General features: G+C 38.5%; 2 long non-coding RNA genes across 2 annotated transcripts in view; one reads left to right on the plus strand and one right to left on the minus strand.

Annotated features, from left to right (window-relative positions):
- The window catches only part of LOC113604649 (uncharacterized), a 201,166-nt gene that overhangs the window by 40,014 nt on the left and 134,251 nt on the right, over positions 1-26,901 (minus strand). The window contains exons 6-7 of the long non-coding RNA XR_008295855.1: positions 26,295-26,394; positions 8,485-8,565 (exon numbers count right to left, since the gene is read on the minus strand). This is a non-coding gene — a long non-coding RNA (uncharacterized LOC113604649). The remainder of the gene's footprint in view (positions 1-8,484; positions 8,566-26,294; positions 26,395-26,901) is intronic.
- Positions 1-26,901, plus strand: part of LOC113604648 (uncharacterized) — a 61,734-nt gene that overhangs the window by 23,386 nt on the left and 11,447 nt on the right. The window lies entirely within an intron of this gene.

Genomic DNA, 26,901 nt, shown 5'->3' on the forward strand with positions numbered 1-26,901 from the left:
CTGTTCATCACGAAGCCTAATGAAAGCCTATTTTGCATTCTGAGAGGAGGAATTGTAATGTGAAAATGTCTCAGAATCCAAATTATTTAAGCAGTAATCCAAAGAAGTTCCTTGTCAGAAGCAATATTATTTTGTACGTGCTAGAGAAGAGGAACCCTTGAGCGCTATCCCCCCAGAACTCTTGAACAGTGACTGGTGTGTATATATCGTGAAAAGAGTTACGCCATTAATTCTTGATACGTAACGCATTCCTTTCTTTGTATCTGATATTATTTTTAATAGTATTTCTGTCAATTCTCTTGAGATAACAAGTTGTCTACATTGGAGACATTTTTATTCATTTTGTCTGAAATTTATACCTTTTCCTCATTTTACTTTCTTTTTTTCAGTTTCACTGAGATGTAATTGATATACAGCACTCTACAAGGTTAAGGTGTACAGCATAATGACTAGACTTACACATGTTGTGAAATGATTCCCACAATAGGTTTAGTTAACATCCAATATCTCATATAAATACAAAAAAAAAGGTTTTTGTTTCCTTGTGATAAGAACTTTGAGGACTTCCTCTCCCAGAAACTTTCAAATATGCTGTATAGTTGTGTGAACTATAGTCACCACGTTATACATTCCACTCCCAGGACTTGCTTATATTATAACTAGATGTTTCTTCCCTTTGACCACCTTCCCCCATCTCCCCCACTCCTTGCCTCTGGTAACCATAAATCTGATTTTTTTTTTCCAGATTCTAGATGTGAGTGAGATCATGAAGTATTTGTTTTTTTTTTTTCAATATATGAAATTTATTGTCAAATTTGTTTCCATACAACACCCAGTGCTCATCTCAAAAGGTGCCCTCCTCAATACCCATCACCCACCCTCCCCTCCCTCCCACCCCCCATCAACCCTCAGTTTGTTCTCAGTTTTTAAGAGTCTCTTATGCTTTGGCTCTCTCCCACTCTAACCTCTTTTTTTTTTTTCCTTCCCCTCCCCCATGGGTTTCTGTTAAGTTTCTCAGGATCCACATGCGAGTGAAAACATATGGTATCTGTCTTTCTCTGTATGGCTTATTTCACTTAGCATCAGACTCTCCAGTTCCATCCACGTTGCTACAAAGGGCCAGATTTCGTTCTTTCTCATTGCCATGTAGTACCTCCATTGTGTATATAAACCACAATTTCTTTATCCATTCATCCGTTGATGGACATTTAGGCTCTTTCCACAATTTGGCTATTGTTGAGAGTGCTGCTATAAACATTGGGGTACAAGTGCCCCTATGCATCAGTACTCCTGTATCCCTTGGGTAAATTCCTAGCAGTGCTATTGCTGGGTCATAGGGTAGGTCTATTTTTACTTTTCTGAGGAACCTCCACACTGTTTTCCAGAGTGGCTGCACCAGTTTGCATTCCCACCAACAGAGCAAGAGGGTTCCCGTTTCTCCACATCCTCTCCAGCATCTATAGTCTCCTGATTTGTGCATTTTGGCCACTCTGACTGGCTTGAGGTGATATCTGAGTGTGGTTTTGATTTGTATTTCCCTGATGAGGAGCGACGTTGAGCATCTTTTCATGTGCCTGTTGGCCATCCGGATGTCTTCTTTAGAGAAGTGTCTACTCATGTTTTCTGCCCATTTCTTCACTGGGTTATTTGTTTTTCAGGTGTGGAGTTTGGTGAGCTCTTTATAGATTTTGGATACTAGCCCTTTGTCCGATAGGTCATTTGCAAATATCTTTTCCCATTCCATTGGTTGCCTTTTAGTTTTGTTGGTTGTTTCCTTTGCTGTGCAGAAACTTTTTATCTTCATAAAGTCCCAGTAATTCATTTTTGCTTTTAATTCCCTTGCCTTTGGGGATGTGTCAAGTAAGAGATTGCTATGGCTGAGGTCAGAGAGGTCTTTTCCTGCTTTCTCCTCTAGGGTTTGGATGGTTCCCTGTCCGACATTCAGGTCCTTTATCCATTTTGAGTTTATTTTTGTGAATGGTGAGAAATTGGTCTAGTTTCATTCTTCTGCATGTTGCTGTCCAGTTCTCCCAGCACCATTTGTTAAAGAGACTGTCTTTTTTCCATTGGATGTTCTTTCCTGCTTTGTCAAAGATGAGTTGGCCATACATTTGTGGGTCTAGTTCTGGGGTTTCTATTCTATTCCATTGGTCTATGTGTCTGTTTTTGTGCCAGAAGTATTTGTCTTTATCTTATGTCACTTAGCATAATGCCCTCAAGGTCCATCCATGTTGTTAAAAATGACAAAATTTCCTTCTTTTTTTTATGGTTGAATAGATATTTTCCTTTTGCTGTTATCCTGTGACAAATACAGGCCATAATATGAATTAACCGTTGGTTGCATTTAATTGATTTATTATATAATGCTTGCTTTACTTTCTGGTTGGTTCATGTATACAAGTACTGTTTCTGTTCAGTTTGGGAGACATGCTGGGGCCTCAACAGAGAGGGGGGGGAATTAAAGTTATACACAGGATCAGGCTAATGGAATTCTCCTGTGGAGAGCTGGTGGTCTGTACACAGGGAAGGCTGGTGTTTTATATAACAGTGCCCAGGAAACAGTGGTGACCTTGGTGACAATCCAGGTAGGGTTGCTGTCCCAGGGATCTAATCAGTTGAATAGGACATGGACACAGGAAGTCACCAGACAGGGGTAAAGATGCAGTTACAAAGATGTGATCACCTTAGTTTCAGGGAGTTCTAGCTTTAAGGAAGGTCACAGCCAGAAATTTAAGGGTGGAGGGAGTATGCCTAGTCCCTGAGGTTAGAAGTTTGTTGGTAACGTCTTAATGCATTTGAGGTCTAACCAAAAGGGCTAAATTTCAGGGCAGAACCCCAGCCCCGGTGGCAGAAATAGTAGGCTCTCTCCAGAATGCAAAGGGTCTTCAAGATAAATTCAGACTGTGACCAGCCCTTAGTCTAAGCTGGTGACTGGATTATGGATACTGAGTTGGGTCAGAAAAATAAATTCCATTTTTCTTTGTTGGTAGTCCTGGGGTTCATTGCCAGTTAGGATTTGTTCAGGTGCTTAGTGAGGCTAAATTTTTCAGATACAGGATCAACAGTATTAGGGAAGACTTCAGCGGTCAGGAACCAATAGATTATAAAATTTTTGAAGATGCTTATGTCTGTTTCTATCTCAGCTCCCAAAGCCTGGCACAAGGCGGATGCTCAGAGTAGGTGCTGAGTTGATATTTGTGAATTGTGCAGTCTGGTTCCCAAAGGATATTAAGTAAATAGTTACATCCATGTCAAGATTTGCATGTCTAGATCTGCTTAGAATGATTCTAGGATATATTCAGATGAAAGATCTAGTTTATTTTCCTATTTATGAGAATGATATTTAAAAATATTTCCTTTTAGTGTTTCACTTACTAAACTAAGTTAAAATATTAGCCCTTTTAAAAACGGAATTAAACCTCATACTCATTTCTTTATACCTCTAGATCAGTTATTAAGAATGCAATTGTGGTGAGGCTTGCCACATTGAAAAATTAACATTACGGAGACGATATTTCTGCCAACTTCAGAGTTAAGACATTGCTGTCATTATTAAAGCAGGATATTTTTCACATATATAAATGACGCTTCTGAAAACAATTAGAGGAAGTGCCACTTGAACATTAACGGGGGATTTGTCCTATGTCATTCACATTCCCTCAACTTATTTGCCTTAGGAATGTTGCACAGACTTACATCTCTCATACATTTTGTCCTCAGGGGTAGTATATTTCCTCCCCCCCCCCCCCATACAGCAATTCACAATCCAGTGTAACAAAGCATGTATATTTTCCATTGTATTCCATTATTTTTCCTGCCTAGGGGCTCTGTTTCCTTATAAAATTGTGCTTGCTGAAATTTCCTTGGTAGTTACTAAGTTCAACATGCTCTTTTTTCCATATACGAGACCAAAACTCAGAGAGTTCACATAACTTTTTGCCTGTGGCCCAACAGTTGTTAATGCCTACATCCAGATATCCTATTTTCCAAACTATTCATTTTTAAATATCATCTATCTCAAATTTGAAAACCACTGATGAAGTACTTATTTGATTATTTTTTATCACCATCTATAACCAGTGGATTTGTATGATCCCTATTGCAGGCTTCTCCCCTTTTTGAGTACCGTCTACTTTTCTCTAATTAACTCCATTGTCAAGCCACATGACAACATCTAGATATCTGAAATACTCTGTAACAAGTCTTTGTGTTCTCATGAAGGGCAATACTTAAATGAAAAAAAATTTTTTAGGGCACCTGGGTGGCTCAGTCAGTTCAGGGTCCAACTTCAGCTCAGGTCATGATCTCATGGTTTGTGGGTTCGAGCTCCGCGTCCTGCATCAGGCTCTGTGCTGACAGCTGGGATCCTGGAGCCTGCTTTAGTTTCTTTGTCTCCCTCTCTCTCTGACCCTCCCCTGCTCATACTGTCTCTCTCTCTCTCCCTCTTTCTCTCTCTCAAAAATACATATTTTTTTTAAATTTTTTAAAAAGAAAAAAAAAAACCAGGAAAACATTTTTTAAAGTAGCCAAATATCCAAATGTTTTCTAAATTCCCATGTTTAGGGACACCTGGGTCGCTCAGGTTGGTTGAACACCCAACTTACTGGGCTCAGGTCGTGATCTTGCGGTTTGTGACTTTGAACCTTACATCGGGCTCGCTGCTATCAGCACAGAGCCCACTTTGGATCCTCTCCCCCTCTCTCTCTCTCTGCCCCTCTTCTGCTTGCGCTCTCTCAAAAATAAGCATTAAAAAAATAAAAATAATAAAACGAATTCCCATATTTATGGCATTCTGTGGAGAAAGTCTCCAGATAAATATCTATAAACTTCAACCTTCAAACAAAAATGTCTTCCACGTGGATATTTCCTAAAGTCTATCCATGTTGTTCTGTGTAAGAAACTGAAAGACTAATGTTGCCTCTGCAGAAATACCAACTTAATGTTTTTGAATCCATCTTTCATATTACCTCATCTATTACAATGTAACTACATTTACGTTTATATGGGTATTGTGTTCTTGATGGTATCTTCTGATCTGTATCATCATCAACGTGAACATTAAGCCCATAATTAATGTAATACCAGCAAACAGAAAGTAAATATTTGCCAAGCATTATCAATTAATATGTACTCTGGGCCACGAATTTATGTATCTCTCTGTATCTGCCTTTTTTTTCTTTATAGATGATGTTGCATAAACATACTCAGATATTCTGAAAGCTCAGGTTAACTGTATTTAAAATCATATTTTGCATGGCAATACAGGCAGCAATTGGCCTTGTGCACGCACTTCTTTGAAAGGGATACAGAAGGGTGCCTGGTTGGCTCAGTCGGTTTGGATTTCAGCTCAGGTCATAACCCCAGGGTAGTAAAATTGAACCCTGTGTTGGGCTCCAAGCTGGGTGTGGAGCCTGCTTAAGATTTCCTCTCTCCCTCTTCCTCTGCCCCTCCCTTGCTCACCAAATGTGCCCTTTCTCAAAAAAAAAAAAAAAAAAAGGATATTGAAATTGTCATTAATTCTCATTTGCATTAGATTCAAGTTTATATCCTGAATAATGCCTCATGCACTTATATTGCCTCAGGATTTTATAAATTATTCCTATAAAAATAAAAAGGAGTTAATTGAAAAGAACAGAACTTATAGCATACTAAACAATATTTGGCTTATTAGTTAAGTCATGTATATAAAATTAATTTATAAACATTATATGTGTGTTTAATATAACTCTATATGTATATGGCCACTCATTTATGTATACATACTCCTGCCCATATAGTCAGTACCTATTAATTGAGCACTTACTTGATTCCAGGCACGTGGCTAAGACAGGAAATACAGCATGAACAAGACAAACCTGGCACCCATTCTCCTAGATCCTGTCAGGCACAAGAGCGCCCCTAACTTCTCCCTCGGCAGGCATGGCACAAAGACATCCGTGCCCCTGAGCCTGGATCTCCTCACGTCGGGGCTCTTTGGCAGGGCTCTTTGACTGGATCAAGAATGGCATGGGAATCAAAACCTATTTGCCATTCCTGACTGTATATTTACGTGTATACGTAGCAGGCTGTTAAATTAGATGTTTCCATCTAGAGACCCAGGCACAATAGATAACAAGAACCAAAATAAAATTTGCCCTAGACTACCATGATGAAAACTATTAATTCAAGTTTGAACTTTTTATTTGGGGACTGGTTACATGATTTGGGGTCTCTTTCCAGGAGCCCTTCAAGAAGATCAAAAGTAAGGGTTGACTGAGATTGGGAAACGATTTTGTGAGAACAGTTTCTCTGTAGAAATGGTATTAAGAGCCACAGCGCCCTTAAGGGGTATAGCCCTTTCACCTAAGGCTACGGACGACTTGGCAAGTTTGCAGTTAAAGGACCACAGGGCACTGGTGCCCCAGTCAGGCTCGAGAAAGCTGCACTGGCTTGTGTGGAAGAGAAGAATGCTACGGTTGGGAAGAAAATTCATTCCTCACCAACACACGTCAATAGGGTGTGACTCCAGCATCAGAGGGCATCACGCTGATGAAATTTAAAAATGAGTCCTGCCCACGGGGTTTTCCCTCCCGGGTAAGAGGATCCAGGTGCTAACTAGCCGTCCCATCGGGGACAGAAGCTGAAGTGGGACTGAAAGCCACAGGCTCAAGGAGAGACACTGCCATGTCACAGGAGTGGCAGTTGATGGGGCCTGCAGAGGGAACTTCAAAGAACTCACATAAGCACCTACACAGGAAAGTCAGCTTTAAAACACCTGCAAGGTCTAGAGAGCATGACACCTGCCTATGACAGTGGTGGTCATATAGGAAGTACAGGTATTTCCATCAATTTTATATCCAAGCTCCCCAAACATTAGCTGGTGGAAGCAGAAAGGAAGCTTCTTCTTCCCCACTGCTTGCTACAGGCTTCAGCTGAAGGCAGAACTGAGATTTAAGTTTAAATCAAGTTAGAACTTTGCAATATCTGGGAAAGGAAATTTACATTGCTTGAGCAAATTTGGTAAAGTTATCATAGCCCTTTCTATTATCTCAGAGTGGCCAAAAGGTTTCTAAAGGTCTTCATTGTCACTCAAGGGCAGGAGATGGGCTGCAAATACTGAATGGGTTTAAAGGGATGGAGGGAAGCAAAAATAAAACTGCTTATATAATTCACTCATTCATTTATCCATTCATCCAGTGAATATTTATTAAACACCTTCTATGTGCCAGGCACTGTTTTCAGTGCTAGATACATGTGAGTGAAAAAAAAAATACTAAAAAAAAAATCTTCTGCTCCACAGAGTTTTGTTTTTAATTTTTTAAAAATGTTTTATTTATTTTTGAGAGAGAGACCAAGTGTGCATGGGGGAGGGGCAGAGAGGGAGGGAGCACAGAATCTGAAGCAGGCTCCCAGACGCAGGGCTCAAACTCACGAACCGTGAGATCATGACCTGAGCTGAAATCAGACACTTAACCAACTGAGCCACACAGGCACCCCTGCTTCACAGAGTTTCACACTTACGGAGTGTATGTTTAATGTCAAGGAGACGCATACACATAAGCACACAATGATGAACAGGTGTACGAGTGAGTTGCCCAGACATTCTATTTTCTACCATTTCTTTACAGTTTTGGTGAAACCCAAAGGTAGTATAGATAAGGAAATCTCATGATTCTGGTCTTCTCTGTTGACCCGATTATATGTGAGGCCGTCCTTGAATGAGTTCTATGATCATCTTCATTCATATTGCCGTATTCCTGCATCATGGTTGCTAAGTTAATTACCCAGCTCTCCTAGTCTGCAAAGTTCAACCTTAAAGTACTGCTTTTTTTCCCCAACTATGTATATAACTCAACTTAATTTGGCTTTGGATATTTTGTTATAACACTTCAGGTTTATGCTTAAAATTATTTCTAGGGCATAAAAATGGGCCACTGTCCTGCTCCTCAGTAAACAAGACCATTGAGAAGAAATCTGGACTGTGCTGACAATTTCTGCATGCGTTTCCAGGCAGGGATGAATGAGCAGGATTTGTATAATGCAATTTAATCAGGATCTGGCTCATCATTTGCTTTGACCATTCCTCTCTCTTCCCCCCGCTGACTCCCAAATGCACGCGGAGACATAGCTTGCCCAGCAGTTCCTACTGGTGCAGGGCTGGACAAAAAGATCACTTCGACTCACAATGGGAAGAGAAAAATGTTTATGCTGAATGCTCTGTTGTGGTGTAAAATATCTTAAATGGAGTGTGTAGCTGTCTTTCTGAAAAATTTGCTGTATAATTCTTTCATCTTCACTTATGTGTGGTGGACCTAACTTAAAACCAATGAAGTCCAAATTTTACAGTTGAAACATTTTGATCATTTACCAGAAGGAAAATGAAGTCCTCTTTTAATTTAAACATTAAAATAATTACTGATCTGTATTTAAAATGAAAAATTTATAAAACACATAAAATTTTAAATTCTCCTGACAGACATTTGCTTAAAAACTTTTTGGGCGTACCTGGCTGGCTCGGTTGGTAGAGAACGTGACTCTTGATCTCGGGATTGTGAGTTCGAGCCCCACACTGGTCATGGAGCTTACCTAAAAAAATAATGTAAAAAAAGCTTTTTGAAAATATCATGCCCAGTTTCTTCTCATAACAGGGGTACCTGTTGCCTAGTTTCGGGCCCATAGGCTTTTTTAAATGCCATATTGATGTTCCTTAAACTGTCACTTGAAATTTTTTTTTTAAGTTTTAGTTCTCATGTATAGTAAGAGCCCTTCAATGTTTTTGTCAATGTAATTTAGCCATTATGAACACCCGGTTTGGATGAACAGTGTTTATTTTATACTGGGCCACTTCTACTTGTGATATGGATAAATAACATTTTACCGTCAAGTTTGTTCAACAAAACCATTATTGCTTTCTTGCTGTGCAGACACGGCATTTGTTTCTGCGTCTGCTAAAAAATAGTACTTGCCTTTGAGAAGCATATCATTCAATGTGTTGGGACGAAAGAGAAATGTAGATTGTCATTTATACTTTTATAGTGCATAGGATGTAAATTTGTAATTTGAATAAAATGTGTTAAAAGCCGAGGTAAAAATATGTGCAGATTGTTACCTATTTCTTTCTAATTTCTAATTCCTGACTAACTCCTATTAACGACAGGACTGGCACTCTGACACGAGACAACAGGTTATAAGGAAAGGTTACACATAAAATTGATCAGAAAGACTGCAAATGCTGTTGTTGCATGCATGAACTGTGAAGGGTGCTGTTAATCCTGAAGAAGTATGTGTTAATAAACAACGTATATTGAATATACTGATTAAAGCTGTCTGATTAATCCAACAGTAAGTGCTCTAGAGCCATTAAATTGAGCTTTCAGAGAATTATCATCTACTTGAATCTTTTTAATTTATCAAATGCTCCTAATATATTATTTACCACTCACTGGTTTTTGAAGTCACAAGAGTAATGCTATTTGAACACTTAAAAATACATAACTGGAGATAAATTAGCAAAATAATAAATCATCCAACAATTCATCTTACCTTTCTAACCTTACGTCATAGTTAAAGTGTTACTCACAAGTAAATCTCTGGAGACACTGTGATAGTACAGTGCCTAGTTTCAAAGTACATATTCATACAAAATTCCCTTTGCCTGCCAGCTGGAGCTAGAATTCTGAGAATTGTACACTTCAAGTACATATTTAAGGAAGAGCAAGTATGTCGACCGTGATAGAAGACACATAATGAACAGAGTCCACACACTCAAAGCTTAAGTGTTCAGGGAAGTAGAAACTATGTTATGGGACCAGAAGATTTAGGGAACATTACAATAGCCACAGACGTGGCTTCATCTAAACATTAACATTTTATAAAACACAAAAATACATATTATTAGTTTTATGAATAAAGTTAAGAAGCTTTTAGATGGGATGAGCCCATAGCGGTTGAAATCAATATCACCTGCAGACCTCTGACGGTCAAAATGATTCTCTGTCCATAGAATGAATAAATTAAATAAAATAAAATTTGCAGTTGCGTGTATGGGTGAGCATTTCAGTATAAATAACATTAAATTAGATGTGGCTATTCTTCTACATATTGCCATTTTTGTCCTGCTCACAATCCATTTGCCATTTCTCCCCCACTCCCAGCTCGCCCCAGGGAAGTAAGATAGAATCAGGGAATCTGAAAGAGTAGTGTGATGTGTGCAGGGAGTGGAGGGCACAGACAGAGCAGGAAGTGAAATGTCGAGTGGGTACAAGAAAGAACAGGAGCCCAGGATAAACCACAGCAAGATGGAATCACGCTCTTTTTAGATGTTACATTTCAAGGTTGTTCCTGAGTTTTATTTTTTAGGAACTCCTGTGGTATTTGTTGAATCTGACCATAATTTGGTCCCTGGGGCAAAAGGGCAAATGTTTTGAAAGAGTTTCTATGTATAGATTTAGCGGGGGGGAAGCATTTTTATTCTTATACAGAGATTTCTAAAGTCAGTAGTTGGTTGACCATCTGAGAATCTCAGTCATTATTGTTGCTTCCCCAATGATGGAGGAAGATATGATGCCATTTGATGCCTTGTCATTTCAACCTTCTTGCATCCGCTTTCTGTGAGATGTTCCCTAATATAGTTTATTAAATCTGAAGCTACATACCCATTATTGAGTAGCTCCTAAATAGTTTTTAGGCAAAGTATATCATAACAGTTCAATAATACTCTTCTTACTTGACTTTAAAATGCCTTCTCTTAGTCTGTTGTTGCAAACAACATTTTATTCTATACAATATTTAGGTGAAGGACCATGGGAAGGAAATGTAGAATTAGTTGTAGAGATAATGACCATTACTATAGATTTTAGTGTGTTGAAAAGTGGGTGTCCTGGGCAAATTCTACAGGTAGAATTCTGACAGATGGGATCAAATATCTCACATATAAGAAATTACCCCTAGAAATATTCCAGCTTTATTTAGAAAAGTAGCTAATTTTTTGTGAAAATGCAGTTCTGTCTCTAATTTTAGTGCATCTAGACAGAGAAACACACACACATATGTGTATATATGTATGCATATATAATATATAATCCTATATTTATGTAATCATATTATATATAGTCATTATAAATATATATATATACACACATACAAATAAATTTGTCATCTAAAAAATGTTCTAATGGTAAGACTATGGGAATACCTTTGGAACCTATAAACATCATGCTTTTTGGGGAAAGTGTTCATTTTCTATATCTATTTAAATTATTCTTTTGAAAAGCATTTCATAGGCTTTCTGCATGTGCAGGATGTTAGGTAGAAATCTAAATTATATTCTAGTTTGGTGGGAATATACCTGCCTTTAATACATCACAATGACCTCACAAGAGGTATTTCTGTTGCATCACTTGTAACTCTGTGATGTAAATTTTGACGCTTCACAAATTGGCTCTGATGGTTATGACATCAACAACTGCTATACATCTCCTTGGTTAGGTTACATGCTTAATTAGTCATGTTTCATTTCCTTTCTGGATTTCACAGAAGTTTCTCTTACATGACATGAGTTTTGGAAGACAGCATCCTCTGAGGACTCCCATTCCCCCATCTTTAGAGAAATTCCTTCTTGAAAGAGGCAAATTAGCACAACGTTGCACCCAGACAGGAAAATGGGGTTCTGGATGTGGAAGGTGACTGCGGACAGAGATTTCAAGATCAAAACTTTCAAAGTATGTTTCTGCCACTTCCTGTGTCACCTACGGGATTGCACTTCGTCTCTCTTTACTTCATTTCACCTGTCAGTTAAAAAGGGCATAATATTTATGTTCACCATGTCTTGCAAGTCTTTCAGTTTTTTGATTTTTTATAATGAACTCTTTGTTCGTATTGAAGCAAGCCCATATTATTAACAAATGATACGGTCACAATGAAAAACTCCCTTCCTATGCAGAGAGCCCAAGGGACAGCTCCCTTTCCTATTTTTCAGCTGTACACCTTTGCAAATGGATGAGCCTTGCGCCACTGCCTAAAGGTCAGAAAGAAAAGGATCTGCTGATTCAGCAGGAAGGATAAAACCCTAGAGTTTCCATCTCCCTACCTAAAATACCTAATCTCTTCTTCTTTGTGGAAATAAAACCTGGGAACACTTAGGGAAGACCAAAGTTTTATTTTTGCTGAGACCCCAAAGTTTTGTCCATAATGTCTGTCTTCTGGGACTCTATTTTTCTGGTAGCTGCACCAGAGAAATAAGAGTTCAGGTGTAGCTCACCCAGCTCTCAAAGGTTCTTAGAACCACAGTCTTCACCACTGTGCACAACTCAAGGAAGCTTTCTCCTGCAGTTGTTTGTTCATTTAGAATGAGGGAATACACATAAACTCCTGACCCATTGGACTGATGGAGTCCAAATTTTGAAAATATCTTCCCATTTTATTCTTTTTCTTATCTCTCATCTGGTGTTGTCACTCCAATGAAGAATACTAACACTAAAGATCTTTTTTTTTTATGTTTATTTCTTTCTTTTGAGAGAGAGAGAGAGCACGGAGAAGGGACAAAGAGGGAGACAGAGAATCCCAAGCAGGCTCCAGGCTGTCAGTGCAGAGCCCAACAGGGGGCTCAAATTCATGAACTGCTTGATCAAAACTGAGAAAAAATCAAGAGTAGGATACTTAATCTAATGAGCCATCCCAGGTGCCTTAAACTAAAACTAAACTAAAAACTAAAGATCTTAAAGCTAAAGTACTTAATTCTAATCACCATTTTGAAGCTAACAGTTTTTAGGGGGGCAAAACTATCACAAACACTAAAATTAGATTTGGGGACTGTTTCCATTATAATTGTAAATTTTCTTCACATTATTACCAGCCTACTTCTTTCAGTAATAATGAGGAATACTATGGCCATTGCTGTTTAAGTCTATGATTTAAAGTGTGTTTACTATTTCCCATGTAGCATTAAGCACTAAACTAAGAATTTCACCTGCCGAACTTGAATTTCACTTGACAGCCATAGCAGGTGGCCACTGTTACTGCCCTCATTTTATAGATGAGGTGTAAGAGGTTAAGAAGCATTTACAAGGTCCCATCCCAGTAATTGGCTGAAAGAGCACTGAGACTCAGGTTCGTCTGCCTTCAAAACTATCTGTGCCCTCTCCTGATGACCATGCAATGCTCTGTTAAATAGCATGATGCACTACTGGTTAAAGACTTCTCATGTGAATACTTTTTCACTGATTTAGGGTTACAATAATCCCATAAAATAGACTGTCGATGTAATAACAACTGCCAATGTAGTCTGTACATTTTATAGCCTGATGAATAAAAGAAACCTCTCCTCTTCTACGTGAGCAGGAGAGTGGCTTGTTTGGGTAGGTCTCCTCTTGTGCCTGATTCCCCAAAACCGTAGCCTCTATGTTTCTAATCTCTGCAGAATTCCCTAGTCTGCTACTGTGGCAGGAAGAAGGCATGGGAAAGACGCAGTCATTGATTATGTGAGAAAAGGGATTGAAATGAGAGACACAACCTGTCAAAATTTCTTCTTAACCACTATGAATGCCTCAACATCGGTCAGATGTTCTTTTGTGTGTTTCTCAAAAGTGTGCTTACTGATTTTCTTTTCCAATAAATTTTAATTTTTAAGTGGTACATACATATAATAAAAACTTAAATAGGAAAAAAAAAAAAGACACCTAAAGGGCGTGTAACAGGAAAAGTCTGTATTCTCTCTGTTTCACCTCTCCCACTTTCTAGTTTCACTGTCCAGAGTGACATTCAATTCCTTTAGCTCAGTCCACTGGTGGTAAACCTCCATATCTCTAAAGAATATGCTTAGTAGGCTGGTACTTGACTTTTTAACTGCTGATATTACTTTCATCCTATTATAAGAAACATGATATGAAGTATTTCACAACTTTGGCTAAGTCAACAGAATGTACTATCAGTCACTGATGAACTAAATAATGTCCCAGAAAATTAGCACACACTTTCGTAAATTTTTTTTAATATATAGTTTTCTTCTCCATTCTGTTTTCTGTCTCTGGAATGACTGTTTTTCAGATTAAATCTCTAATATCCTATATTCTTTCTCAATTTTTTTATCACTGTTATTACATATTCTTAGAACTATTCTGTTCTTTAGCTTCTGAGCTTTTCTACTTATTAATTTTTATGTATCAGCTTTCAAACACTATTTTTTGATCTCTAATTATGCCTCTTTAAAAGTAGTGGATTTTATAATTTAGTGGAAGCACTGTCTTCTCTAATCTCTTTGAGGATACGGATTATAGGATTTATTTCCCTTTTGTGTGTGTACATGTGTCTCTGTGTCTGTATATTTGTTATTTCTTTTGCTTTTATATCTCTCAAATTCTGCATTTTCTTTCAATGTCTTGTGATTTTGGTCCATAAACTTATTTTTTTAATTTTTTAATGTTTATTTATTTTTGAGAGAGAAATAGTGCCAGCAGGGGAGGGGCAGAGAGAGAGGGAGACACAGAATCTGAAGCAGGCTCAGGTTCTGAGCTGTCAGCACACAGCCCGATGCAGGGCTCGACCCCGTGAACTGCGAGATCATGACCTGAGATGAAGTCAGACGCTCAACCGACTGAGCCACCAAGGCTCCCCTAAACTTATTTTCTAAGAGCAAGGCTTGAAAAAATTGTTGATTAGCTCTGTTTTTTTTTTTAATTAATTAATTTATTTTGAGAAAGAGAGAGCAGGGGAGGGGCAGAAAGAGAAAGAGAGAAAGAGAGAGAGAGAGAGAGAGAGAGAGGGAGAATCCCAAGCAGGCTCTGCAGTGTCAGTGAGGGGCTTGAATCCATGAACTGTGAGATCATGACCTGAGCTGAAACCAAGAGTTGGACGCTTCACCGAATGAGCCACCCGGGGAACCCCAAGAAGCTCTGTTTAGGAGGAGACGACTTGTCAGTTATTGGCACCACTAGAGCACAGGTCAGTTTAGCTTTTCACTAGGTATGTCCAAACATCAGTATCCAGAGGCCTTTCGGACAGGAATCTGCTGAGAAGTCCTTATCCATCTCCTATGACAGGCAACGCAGGGCGAACAGGGTGCAGGAGGACCAACTTGTGTGCAAGCATTCTGAAGTAGGTCCAGAGAAAAGAGTTGAGAATTCCATAATCCTCCATTTGCGTTTCCTTTTTTCCCCTACTTTATTTTGTTCACCCCAATTCTCTACTGTGTTTTGTGTCCCCCACATCCAGAGATTCTATTCAAATGATCCACAAAAGAGCACCCAGCCTCCTGAGGGGGTGAGGGTGGATGATTTTCTAGAAAAACAGAAATTAGGATATTGATCTCACAAAATTGGAAAAATTTAATAATCTGTTTACCATAAAGTAAATATTATTTCTATTTTAAAAATATAATTTATTTTCAATTGCACAAATATTATATTAATCTATTCTCTTTTGACCACATTTGACCAATACAAATAAAATCTTTTTCCGCTACAATCAACTTCAATCTCCTTCTCTCTTCTTAATAATAAAGTATTATTAATTTAATACGTGTGCTTCAGTGACCTATAGTCTGTGTACGAAAACTGATTCTCAATATTTTTATTATAATTTACATTCACGTTTCTTTATTATGGTGGTTTTCCAAGTGTTGTGCCCTGATCAGCAGCAGTAGCATCGTATGTGAGGCTGCTAGACATGCACATTCATGGGACTAAAATTAACAACTCGGGAAACAACAGATGTTGGTGAGGATGCAGAGAGGTTGTTACACTGTTGGTGGGAATGCAAACTGGTGCAGCCACTCTGGAGAACAGTAAGGAAGTTCATCAAAAAATTAAAAATAGAGATATCCTACGGCCCAGCAACTGAAAAGGTATTTATCCAAAGGACATAAAAATGCTGATTCGAAGGGGCACATGCACCCCAGTGTTTATAGCAGCCCTGTCAACAATAGCCAAAGTATGGGAAGAGCCCAAATGTCCATCGACGGATGAATGGGTAAAGAGGAAGTGGTATTTGTATACAATGGAATATTACTTGGTAATCCAAAAGAATGCAATCTTGCCATTTGCAACAATGTGGATGGAACTAGAGTGTATTAGGCTAATCGAAATAAGTCAGACAGAGAAAGACAAATATATGATTTCACTCTTCTGTGGAACTTAAGAAACGCAACAGTTGAACATAGGGAAAGGGAAGGAAAAATAAAATTAGAACAGAAAGGGAGGCAAACCATAAGAGACTCATACAGAGAACAAACTGAGGGTTGCTGGAGAGGAGGTATGTGTGGGGATGGGCTAAATGGGTGATGGGCATTAAGGAGGGCACTTGTTGGGATGAGCACTGGGTGTTATATGTAAGTGATGAACCACTAAATGCTACTTCTGAAACCAATACTATACTATATGTTAACTAACTGGAATTTAAATAATAAAAAAACAAATGCACATTCATGGGCTCTACTCCAGACCTACGACTGAATCAGAAGCTCTGGCAATGGGGATTAGCAATCTGACGTGCTCTGAAGTTCAAGAACCATGGATCTTGAGAATTCACAGTGATGATGGTGAAGACAGATTATGAAAATTGGTCCAGAAGTCCAGTGTTCGACAATGTTCAGAGATGACAGAACATGATGTTTCCTGTCTCTTCGAATACTTTTCATGAATACTTTTCATGGTAGGTCAATGAATAATGATAATAGAATTTAGATCATAGAGAACTTAATCCTGGTCTTATTGTTGAATTCAGGGAAGAGAAAATACTTAGATTCCTCCGGCCCTCCCACTCTCCTAAAAACTCTAGGGAAGCAGCAGGGTTATTAGAGATGACGGCAATGGTGACAACCTTTTTCAATGCTTAATAAAAGCTGGACAGAAGCAAACGCTTTCTATCACCATCTCTTACCAAGCAGAGAATAAGATTACATTTCTGGCTGTTTCAGTTCAGTTACACATCAAAATTGTATTTCCCTTTACACACTAGTAAAAACTTCAGATTAAGAATTTGGAGAATCAGATGCTTGCAGGGACTGGGCTGTTTCTTAAGAAGCTGTACACCATTGGGAAAATTACTTTTGCTCACTGGTCCCTAATTTTTCCCATGAGCAAAACAGAAATTGGACTGTATGACACTCTGTCATCCCAAGATCCTGAACACTGGTGATACAAGGCAGAAGGAACTCTAAAACGAGAAGATGCCTCCAGGAAATTGGTTCCCGCCACCAAGTCAGAAAAACTCCAGAGCCTGGACATTCCTTATCTCATCTCACTTTGGAGGACCTCATGACTCATGACTTGTCCTGCCTTTTCTTTCTTCTTCTACAACCTACCCAAGGCCAGCCTACATCTCTTGGGTGGCACTCAGCTGCACACACCTGCCCCGGGAACACGTGCCAGGAAAGCAGCAGGTAGAGTGGTCCTTGCCATGGGGGAGGGGCTGGATTAGCGGGGGGCTCTGCTGTGGCTCCTCATCAGTGAGCAGTGACATGGCTGGGAGGCACTGGCCTGGTCAAAAGAATGTTCTTTCACTTCTAGCCTGTTCTCAGCACGCTCCACGGAATGTACTATGCTGGCTAAGACTAAGAGTGTAGATAACATAGCCTCAAGCACAATCCTATCTCCTAATTGGAAAATTCCAGGACTGTAGGGGAAAGGTGAGGTGGTGGTGTTGCGCATCAGGCGACAGGCAGCTTAACACTCACGATTTGATTGAGAAAAATGGAATTATTTTATAGTCCAGTGGGGTCCGAATTGTTATTCTACTCAGATCTTTATTGCTTGGCCCTTGTTAATTTAATAAGCAATCTGTATCCCTAGTACAGAAAACAAATAGGTTTTATAAGAGAGGGTCTAAAACTGAAGTGGCAATAACATAACCGAGAACATAGTTTTATTTATTTTCCTCAGTGGCAGATTGTATTTTCTGTAATTTCTGTGCAAACAAACCAATATGGTATTCTTCTGAAGGGCATAATTGGAATGACAAAACGGTGAAGTCTCCACTGACTGTACTACCAGGGAAATGGACGCGGGGCCACAGTAATTTAATTTTACCAGGAGCTACTATTCGACTAGATTACCACAAACACGAGGAAACTTCTGCAACACTTCTCACACACTTTGCCCCCAAATATTGCTTCTGCTTTGGAGAAATTACTTTCCTAAAATAGCACTTAATTAAAAAACATCTGTGTGTACAGTGAACAATAACTACATTAATATGAGTTAACCCTCTAAAGAATAACTCTGGCATCTTTTTCTTTGCAAATGTCTCTGGGCGACGTGCCAGGAAAATACAGTAAAATTTACTAGCCTGAAAGTTGTGTCTTTCCTTTCCCTTTCTGTCTATCCATCATCTATGCCATTCTTAAAAAAAAAAAATTCTTATGATTTTACTCGAAATTTGAGAACCTTGCTTTATAAGGCAGAAAACTGCCTTATATTTTCAGTGTTACAGTTTGTTTCAATGGCACGATATTACAGTCTCTTTGTAAAACCATCATCTTTCTTTGAAGTTGATTCCACACATTTTCAATGATCTATATTTTACACATACTGATGCAAACCCTTCATCACTACACCTCACGGGGCTCTCATCCCCACCTTGTTGCACTTTGCATGGTCTCTTCCTCTCTCTGAATCATAAGTCACGAGGAGGCAGGGCCATTTCCAAAATCAATTCCTGGCAGAAGAGAAAGGGCCTCCATGCATCAGGAAACCATTTCAAAGGTTAACAGTTTATCCAAGGGCATTAATTAAACTTCTTTCATAAATAAAGGCTCAGTGCTGTCAAAAGGTGGAGTGCATGAGGAGACAATTCCAAGGCTATAGCTTCCTTCACAAAAAAGAAATGAAGCTCTTCTCAGACAAAGCCTATTAAGCACATTCACTTCCAGATTGTTAGATGTAACAAATGAGCGGGAGAGACAGACAGCGGAAGAGCCCTTAATTCAAGGAACAAAGGACACTTTCTATGTTTTCTGGCATTGTGGTCCCGTCTCTGAAAAATTCCAAGAGCACCAAAGAAGGGGATAATTAAGCAATGATTCATACCAAACCAAAGATGACTCTTGAGGTTCATTTGATATCAATTTCCTTCAGGGAGAGTATCTGCTTATTCCTTACAGCACTGATCCCCATCTATAAGATTAAAAATTACACAGCCCTTATTAAACAGTTTAAAAGAAGTGGAGAATTTTCTTCCCTAAGCTTTGACTGATGAGATTCTCTGCCAATTTATAAAATAAGAAAAATGGAAAAATTACAGAATAAACCATCATAGTCACTTTTGTTAGTGAATTTTAATTTTTAGGTTCATTTTCAGCATTGGGCAAAATAACATCAAGGGCAAGGAAATAAACAGCCTGACTTTTGTTGTCACATGGGTACCAAGCCATATCAAGATGAAGTGCAGGCATTAGAAAATTGTAAGTGAATACTGGGCAAACAGAGACCCAGAGCAGCTTATCCACTACTAGGCACATATTTCTTTGATGTGAGTGAGAGACACTGTTATGGATTACACAGAAAGTAGATAATGCAGAAAGAAAAATCAGTTTAAAATATATTTAATAAAGGGGCACCTGGGTGGCTCAGTAAAACATCCAACTCTTGATTTTGGCTCAGGCCATGATCTCACGGTTCATGAGTTCGAGCCCAGATTTCGAGTCCCCATCGGACTCTGTGCTGGCCGTGCAGAGCCTGCTTGGGATTCTCTCTCTCTGCCCCTACCCCACTTGTTCTCCCTCTTTCTCTCTCTCTCAAAATAAATAAACTTTACAAAATATTTAATAAAAGTTCAAAAGATAGTTTAAGAGGTCTTTTTTTTTGTATAGAAATTCAACTGAGTTTTAAGTGGAGACATCATAGCTGCTAAATCTTTCAAAGCTAATTGACACAAAGGGATAAAGTATAATCAATCCCTAAGCTTCAGCTTCAGGTTTTTATTTTGGTCAGAAGAACTCTTTCCAGGCATCCATTTGCAGTGGCTAGACATTTTCCCTTTCTCTTGAAGACCCAAATAGTTAAGGGCAGAAAAGCAAATAAGGTGGATTATTTTTAAGGTGGACAATGTCAGGGATGGCCAGGCCTGGATACCGGCTAAGTGGATAAAGGCAAGGGAGACGCACCGAACGTCTGACCACTACTAGGTACAGGGGATGGTACCACCCAGAATCTAAAGCACCAGAGGCAGGGTTAGGGCCCAAGGTGCAGAGGAATCAAGAAGAGATGGGGAATACCTCCCAGGACACAGAGACGTGCTTCGTTCCATTCTGAGAGTAGATTTTCTGACTGAGACAGAATTGGCTTAAGAAACCATAACCAAGATACGCTAAAGATTCAGCTACTTTATTTTTTCTAAATATTTATTTATTGAGGGTGGGGGAAAGGGAGGGGCAGAGAGAGAGCGAGAGTGAGAGCGAGAGAGAGAGAGAGAGAGAGAAAATCCTGAGCAGGCTCCACACTGTCAGCTTGGAGACCAACAAATGACTTGACCTCACAAACTGTGAGACTATGACCTGAGCCCAAACCAAGAGCTGGACACTTAGCTAACTGAGCCACCCAGGAACCCCAAGATTCCCCCATTTCAAATCACGTGATATCCAAATCTTCTCCTCGTATAAAGAGAGGTTGGTATATTCTATGTAGGGAGCCATACTATAATAGCAGGGAGTATCTCATTCAAAACTAATCAGGGAATCAAAACCCAGGGAGAAAGTGAGATTTGGAGCCTTGCAGGGCCCTGGAATTCACAGCCCAGAGACTAGAATTGTGGAGACACAGAAATCAAATGAGGGATCCAAGAATTCCAGAATTGGAATACATGAAAATAAAAATCCCACAAAATAGATGAATCTGACAATTTTCATCAAAAGAAGATACAAATACATAATATTATGAATGAAAAGGGGCCCACACTACAAATAGAAACTAAAAAGATAATGAGAACACTACCAATAACTACGTTCCTATAATTTTGGAATCTGAGATGAAACAGAAAAAATGTAAGGGAGAATATATATACATGCAGACATGATTTCAAGAGGGTTAAAAGCTCAAGTAATCTGTAGATATTAGAGAAGTTAGTCTGTAAATCTTCAAATAAAACAGCTAAATAAAAATAAAAAATACTGAAATAAAACAGCAGAGCCAGGAGTTTTACAAATGAATTTTACCAAATGTTCAAAATGCAGGCTATCCTTTTTTTTTTTTAATTTAACAAACTCTTTCTAATGGTCATAAAAGAGGGAATATCTAACTTATTCCACAAGAGAAGTATAATCCTTATATCAAAAGCCAAATAGGGCATGTAAGAGGATACTACACATCAATTTTACTCTTTAAAATATATGTAAAAATCCTAAAAATAATAGAGATTTAAAAAACTAGAAAATCAAATCCAACATATATTTGGAAAGAGAATATACCAAGACAAGATTGGGTTTACCCTAAATATATAAAGAGGAATTATCTTTAAAAAAATGTTCTTCGGTTAGAATATTGTATACTAAGCTGGATCCCCATAACTGCTCTTAAAGGCAAGACTTTTTTCTTCTTTTTTTTGGTAAATTATTGTATTCCTAGTCCTCAAAACAGATCTATACCCATAGCAGATAGATTAATAAACTAATTATTGTGGTTGTTAAAGTGAATGACAAAGGGTGTACAATCTCATACAATATACATTGATAAAATACACACCATATGTTATCATATGATATGTATGCATTTTAAGTAAAGTAATGGAAGTATGTGTAACACAAAGAATAAAAGTAACTGAAGACTTAGGCAAAGGTGAACTATGTATAAGAAAGTAAAAAGATAGCTTCTAAAATGGTCCCAAATCCCTCACCTTTTGGTATTCATGCTTTTGTACAGTTCTCTTCCTTAGAATATAAGCTAGACCTAGTGACCTCCATCAAATGAACAGAATACCCCAACAGTGATGGAACATCACTTCCAAGATCAGGTTACAAAAAGACATTGACTTACATTCTATTCCCTCTCTATTGCTTTCTCAGTTGCTTGCTCAAACTGCCATGCAGTGAGCCATCCTATGAAAAGGGCCCTTTGGCAAGGTACTAAGCGGGGGGGGGGGGGGGGGGGGGCGGGGGGGGCTCTGACCAACAGTCAGAAACTATGGAACACAATCCAGCAACTATGGAATACAATCCAACAAACTGTGATGTGCTGAATCCTGTCAGCAATCATGTGAGTGAGTTTGGAAGAAGATCTTCCTTTTGACAAGCTTTCAGATGAGAATACAGCCCAGGCCAAAGTCTGATCACAAACTATGAGGTCCTGGGGCAGAGGCACCCAGCAAAGCTGTATCCACAGAAATTGTGAGAAAATAAATGTTTGTTGCTTTTAAACGCTAACATTTTAGGTAATTTGTTATGCAGCAATAGCTAACTAATACAGTTGGGAATAAAATAAATACATCAAAATGTATATTTTTGTATTAGCTGGTGGATACACAATTGCTAGAAGCCAAGATCCTGTCTCTAAGTTAATGGAGAGTCAAAGCAAAGAGGGACATGGTTTACATGTAACACACTGTTCAGATCATAAATAAACTTTAATTGCTTAGGAGAATCATAGCGTTTCTTCATTTGGGAGCCAGAAGCTAAAAGGACCAGTAGGAAATATCTCTTCTTTTTAAGGTGATCTCTGGTAATAGACTAGGTTATGTCTTTAACATTATCACTACACTGAATAAATAATGATCCACAGGTCCACTCTCAATAGCTACCATCTCTCAATATTTGTCAATGACAGAATACTGAAGCTTTATGAGTGCTTTTATGAGAGGCTACAAAAAGAGTATAAACACATGATTCTGATGGTCAGGCTTGACCTTAGAATAAAATTAGAACATCCAGATGTATGGATGAATTAAGGCTCTAAATATTTTTTTAAATTTTTTAATGTTTATTTATTCTTGTGCGAGAGAGACAGAGCACAAGTGGGGGAGGGGCAGAGAGAGAGGGAGACACAGAATCCGAAGCAGGCTCCAGGCTCCGAGCTGTCAGCACAGAGCCTGATACGGGGCTGGAACCCATGAACCGTAAGATCATCACCTGAGCCGAAGTCAGACACTTAACTGCCTGAGCCACCCAGGTGCCCCCTAGCTCTATTCTTAATAAGAATTGGTGAGCATAAACTTCAGGGTTGTAATCGGAGCCAAGAACCAAAAGTAAAGATAATTTGTGATGCAATTTTGAAAGAGGTCCATACATTAAAAATAAATCAATAGGGCAGAGGGTAGGATCAAGGTCCTTCTACAAAAAGTAAGTACAATATCTGATGCTTTTCCAGTACCCAATATAGACAAGTCACTGCAATAGGAAGTTGTTCATGTAGGAAAAAGCAAGAGCAGTCCACCCTTTTTCAGCTCTTGTGGTCAATGCCAACTAGTTATGGCATGTTATCTTGTCTGTGAAATACAATAGGCCTATGGAGGGCTACCAAAGCTTTCCAGGCCCCATAGTTTCAGATGTTATGCGTTTCTCTCCTTGGAACTGCCCATTTTATCTTGAAGTGGGAAATAACTACATAAGGTGTTCAGAAATGGATAGTATCTGCTTACCTTCACTCTCTAGTAGTATATATACCCTCAGAAGGTCAAGTTTTACTTTCTTCAAAACCAGATGACCTTAAAACAGGAACCTTATAACAGGAACAGCATATTTCATGTGCTATACAAGACTAGGTAATAATTTTTTCAATTAGAAGATTTTATTAAATCTACTTCTCTTTTCCTTATACCCCTATAATTTTCTGCAACTATTACTTTTTCTGTCATACCTATCTCCTTGATATATTTGATAGGCTTTCTGTTTATGTAGCCTATTAGAAGAGCAAATCTTTTCTGCTCTGTCTTTTCCTCAATATGACCAAAGGGAACATGAAATCATGGGGATTTATGGAGGGAGATTTGTAAGTCTTTTCTTATTTAGTTGTACTGTGAGATAGAAGTTAACGTTTGGACCCTCTCTTCAAGAACAAGTTATTTGTTATCAAATAAGTTCACGTTAGTGGATCAGACACGGATGAAGTGTTTCTATTATAACCTTGTTAGGTGTGTTAGAGTGCTCTGAGTTCTAGAATAATGGTTTGCTCTCTTGCACACACTTGACTTCCATTTCCGACTACCCTCTCTGAACCACCCTTGGACTGCTGGAGAGTAAATGTCTTTTCACATAAACCTGAACAGTCTGAGGACAGCTAAACTACTCACTGCAGCCATTTTAATAGACACAGCAGATTAGCGCATGACTGCCTCAGCTATTGTAACCATTACTGATTGAAAACACAGTCTACAAGAACCAATTAATAATGTCATGGCTGCTTTGTAGCTTGTTGAACTCACGTGGCCTTACCCACTGGTAATTGTGGCACTCTAGTGTTCAAGGAATAATCAAAACTTACAAGAAAAATAAAACTATAATGAAAACCATTTTAGAATATGAATGTGGCATATGTGAATTGAATCACTCATTATCCAAATTTCTTAGTTGACTTGTTCAGTATTTAGATAATGATCCCAGTTAGATATGGAAATGGTGAGACCAACTGATATTACCTCAAATGTACGGAAGAACATTCACATATGTGGAATAAAGTATTACCCAAAATAATTAACATTCAGCCGCAATTACAGAATGAACATATTGCCTTCTCTATCTCAGCACTGCTGTGTTTTATTTTTTATGGGACTTACTTATTTAGTAACTAATCTAGGATATTTGGTAATTTACAGTGAGGCTCCTCATCATTAGTGTGAATTAACAAAATGGCTCTGTTGTCCTTGGTAATTAGTTTGAGTAGGAAATGAGGAAAAGACGACACATTTTGAGGGTTGCTCAATACTACCTTTATCTTTCTTTAATGTCTGTGAGCTAAATATGGAATTTTAATTTCCTCCCTAATTATCGAGGAGTTTTTTTGCTAAATGGGCATATCCCCCAGGCACACTTGCTTATTTTCACAATCTGTATTTTCACCTCACTCTTCTGAAGTGTGTTATTTATGAACTTGCACGGTAGTTCCCAAACATTTCTACAGGAAAGAAGGAAAAACTAACCACTGTTAAACAGCACTGAAGAAGGTGTTAAGCCTTCTTCAATGATATCATCTCCTGGGGTCTTCCCATTATCGCTTTGAAATGGTGTGGGGCCTGTTGACATGAGTACTTTCCTGGCATTCCAGGTGGGTAAGCTGGTATTCACACTTAGGTCTAATTCTGAAGCCCACAATCATTGTGACAAAACAGCACATTCTAGTGCACATCCTGAATTGGCTTAAATTTGGTCATCTCTTAAGCATTCCTTCTCAGTTACCCTTGTCATGTGAGGCTGCATAGACTTCATACCTTTAGCTGGTCAGGGAATATGAGATATTCAAGTTCATATACCTCTATCTCCCCTAGACTTGGCAGATTCCATGGAAACTATTTCTGTAGGCACCAAAAATTCTTCTGATATTGGTATCAATGGACACTTTCTGCCCAAGTAGAGTATGTGAAATATTTGAGTTAAAACTGGGCCTACACTGGAATATATATCTACACTCCAATCAAACAAGCTAGATAAAGACTTGTCATTTTGGTCAAATCCTACATTGCCAACATAATAAGAATGCAGTGACACTTTATCGATTGTGACATATATTTTAGGCTTTTATCCACCTACTGCTAATAGGTAATAATTATCCAAGTATTTCAAATGAGAAAAATGTGGTTAAGAAGTTCACCCCAGGGGCGCCTGGGTGGCTCAGTCGGTTAAGCATCCGACTTCAGCTCAGGTCACGATCTCACGGTCCGTGAGTTTGAGCCCCGCGTCGGGCTCTGGGCAGATGGCTCAGAGCCTGGAGCCTGCTTCCAATTCTGTGTCTCCCTCTCTCTCTGCCCCTACCCCGTTCATGCTCTGTCTCTCTCTGTCTCAAAAATAAATAAGACGTTAAAAAAAAAAAAAAGTTCACCCCAGGTCTCATAGCTAGTAAGTGGCGGTGTGAAACTAATATTTTCAACTTGCCCATCATTGGCTGACAATTTCTATTTTCCTGGTATTAGTTATATGTAATATTCTCTCCTAATACTGCCCTTTGGTATTGCATTTATTGTGCTAAGATTTTTTTGTCTGCTGTACCAAGAATTATAATGGTGATTGCAGAAATTGTTTTGAAATCAGTGGTAATTCTTTATATGAAGAGAATTTTGAAAATCCAAATCTTTCATCTTATTAAGAAATTAAGACAAAAAGATATATCAGTCTTCCTGTGACACAAAGGTAAAACAGACCCTTATGCTTTATAGTCTATTTTCCCCATACAGTTCTTGCTTCATACCTTGAGAGGGTCATCATCCCTGGATTCCCAGATGAGTATTATTCAGAAATTCAGGTAGTGAGGATGAGTAGGTTGTGGCCACTCACAGGGGTAACCAGCTCTGAGAAGAATGATATAAACTTAGATTAAAACAAATGAAAATGCCATTTGCGCTCAGTTATTATTAACCTCACTATGACCAATGATCACACGTAGGGATCTAGCTATAGCTTTGGAAGGGAGACTGATTAAGGACAAGTATTAATGATAACAAGACTGTAAAGAGCCTAAGCTTACCCCAAATTGCCATTTACTGTTCAAAAGTCTTAAAAAGAGAAAATTATCAGAGGATTTATTTAATATGGCTAAAAATAACTTGTAGGTTCAGAAGACCACTCTTATTCTGTGGTCTTCCAAAGCTTCAATTGCACAATGTCAATTTACACATATATTTATACATTTTATTTCTCCATGTGTAATAAGTGCATTAAACATATACAAAAACAGAAAGTAAAATTTATCAAATAAAATATATTCTTCCTATGCTCCTAATGTATTGTCTTGTGATCTCTCTTCCCTTGGATTTTTATATTCCAATATGGAGCCTAACTCAAATTTTTGCCTTCAC

This window comes from Acinonyx jubatus, chromosome B1, assembly GCF_027475565.1.
Source record: "Acinonyx jubatus isolate Ajub_Pintada_27869175 chromosome B1, VMU_Ajub_asm_v1.0, whole genome shotgun sequence".
Classification (NCBI taxonomy): domain Eukaryota; kingdom Metazoa; phylum Chordata; class Mammalia; order Carnivora; family Felidae; genus Acinonyx; species Acinonyx jubatus.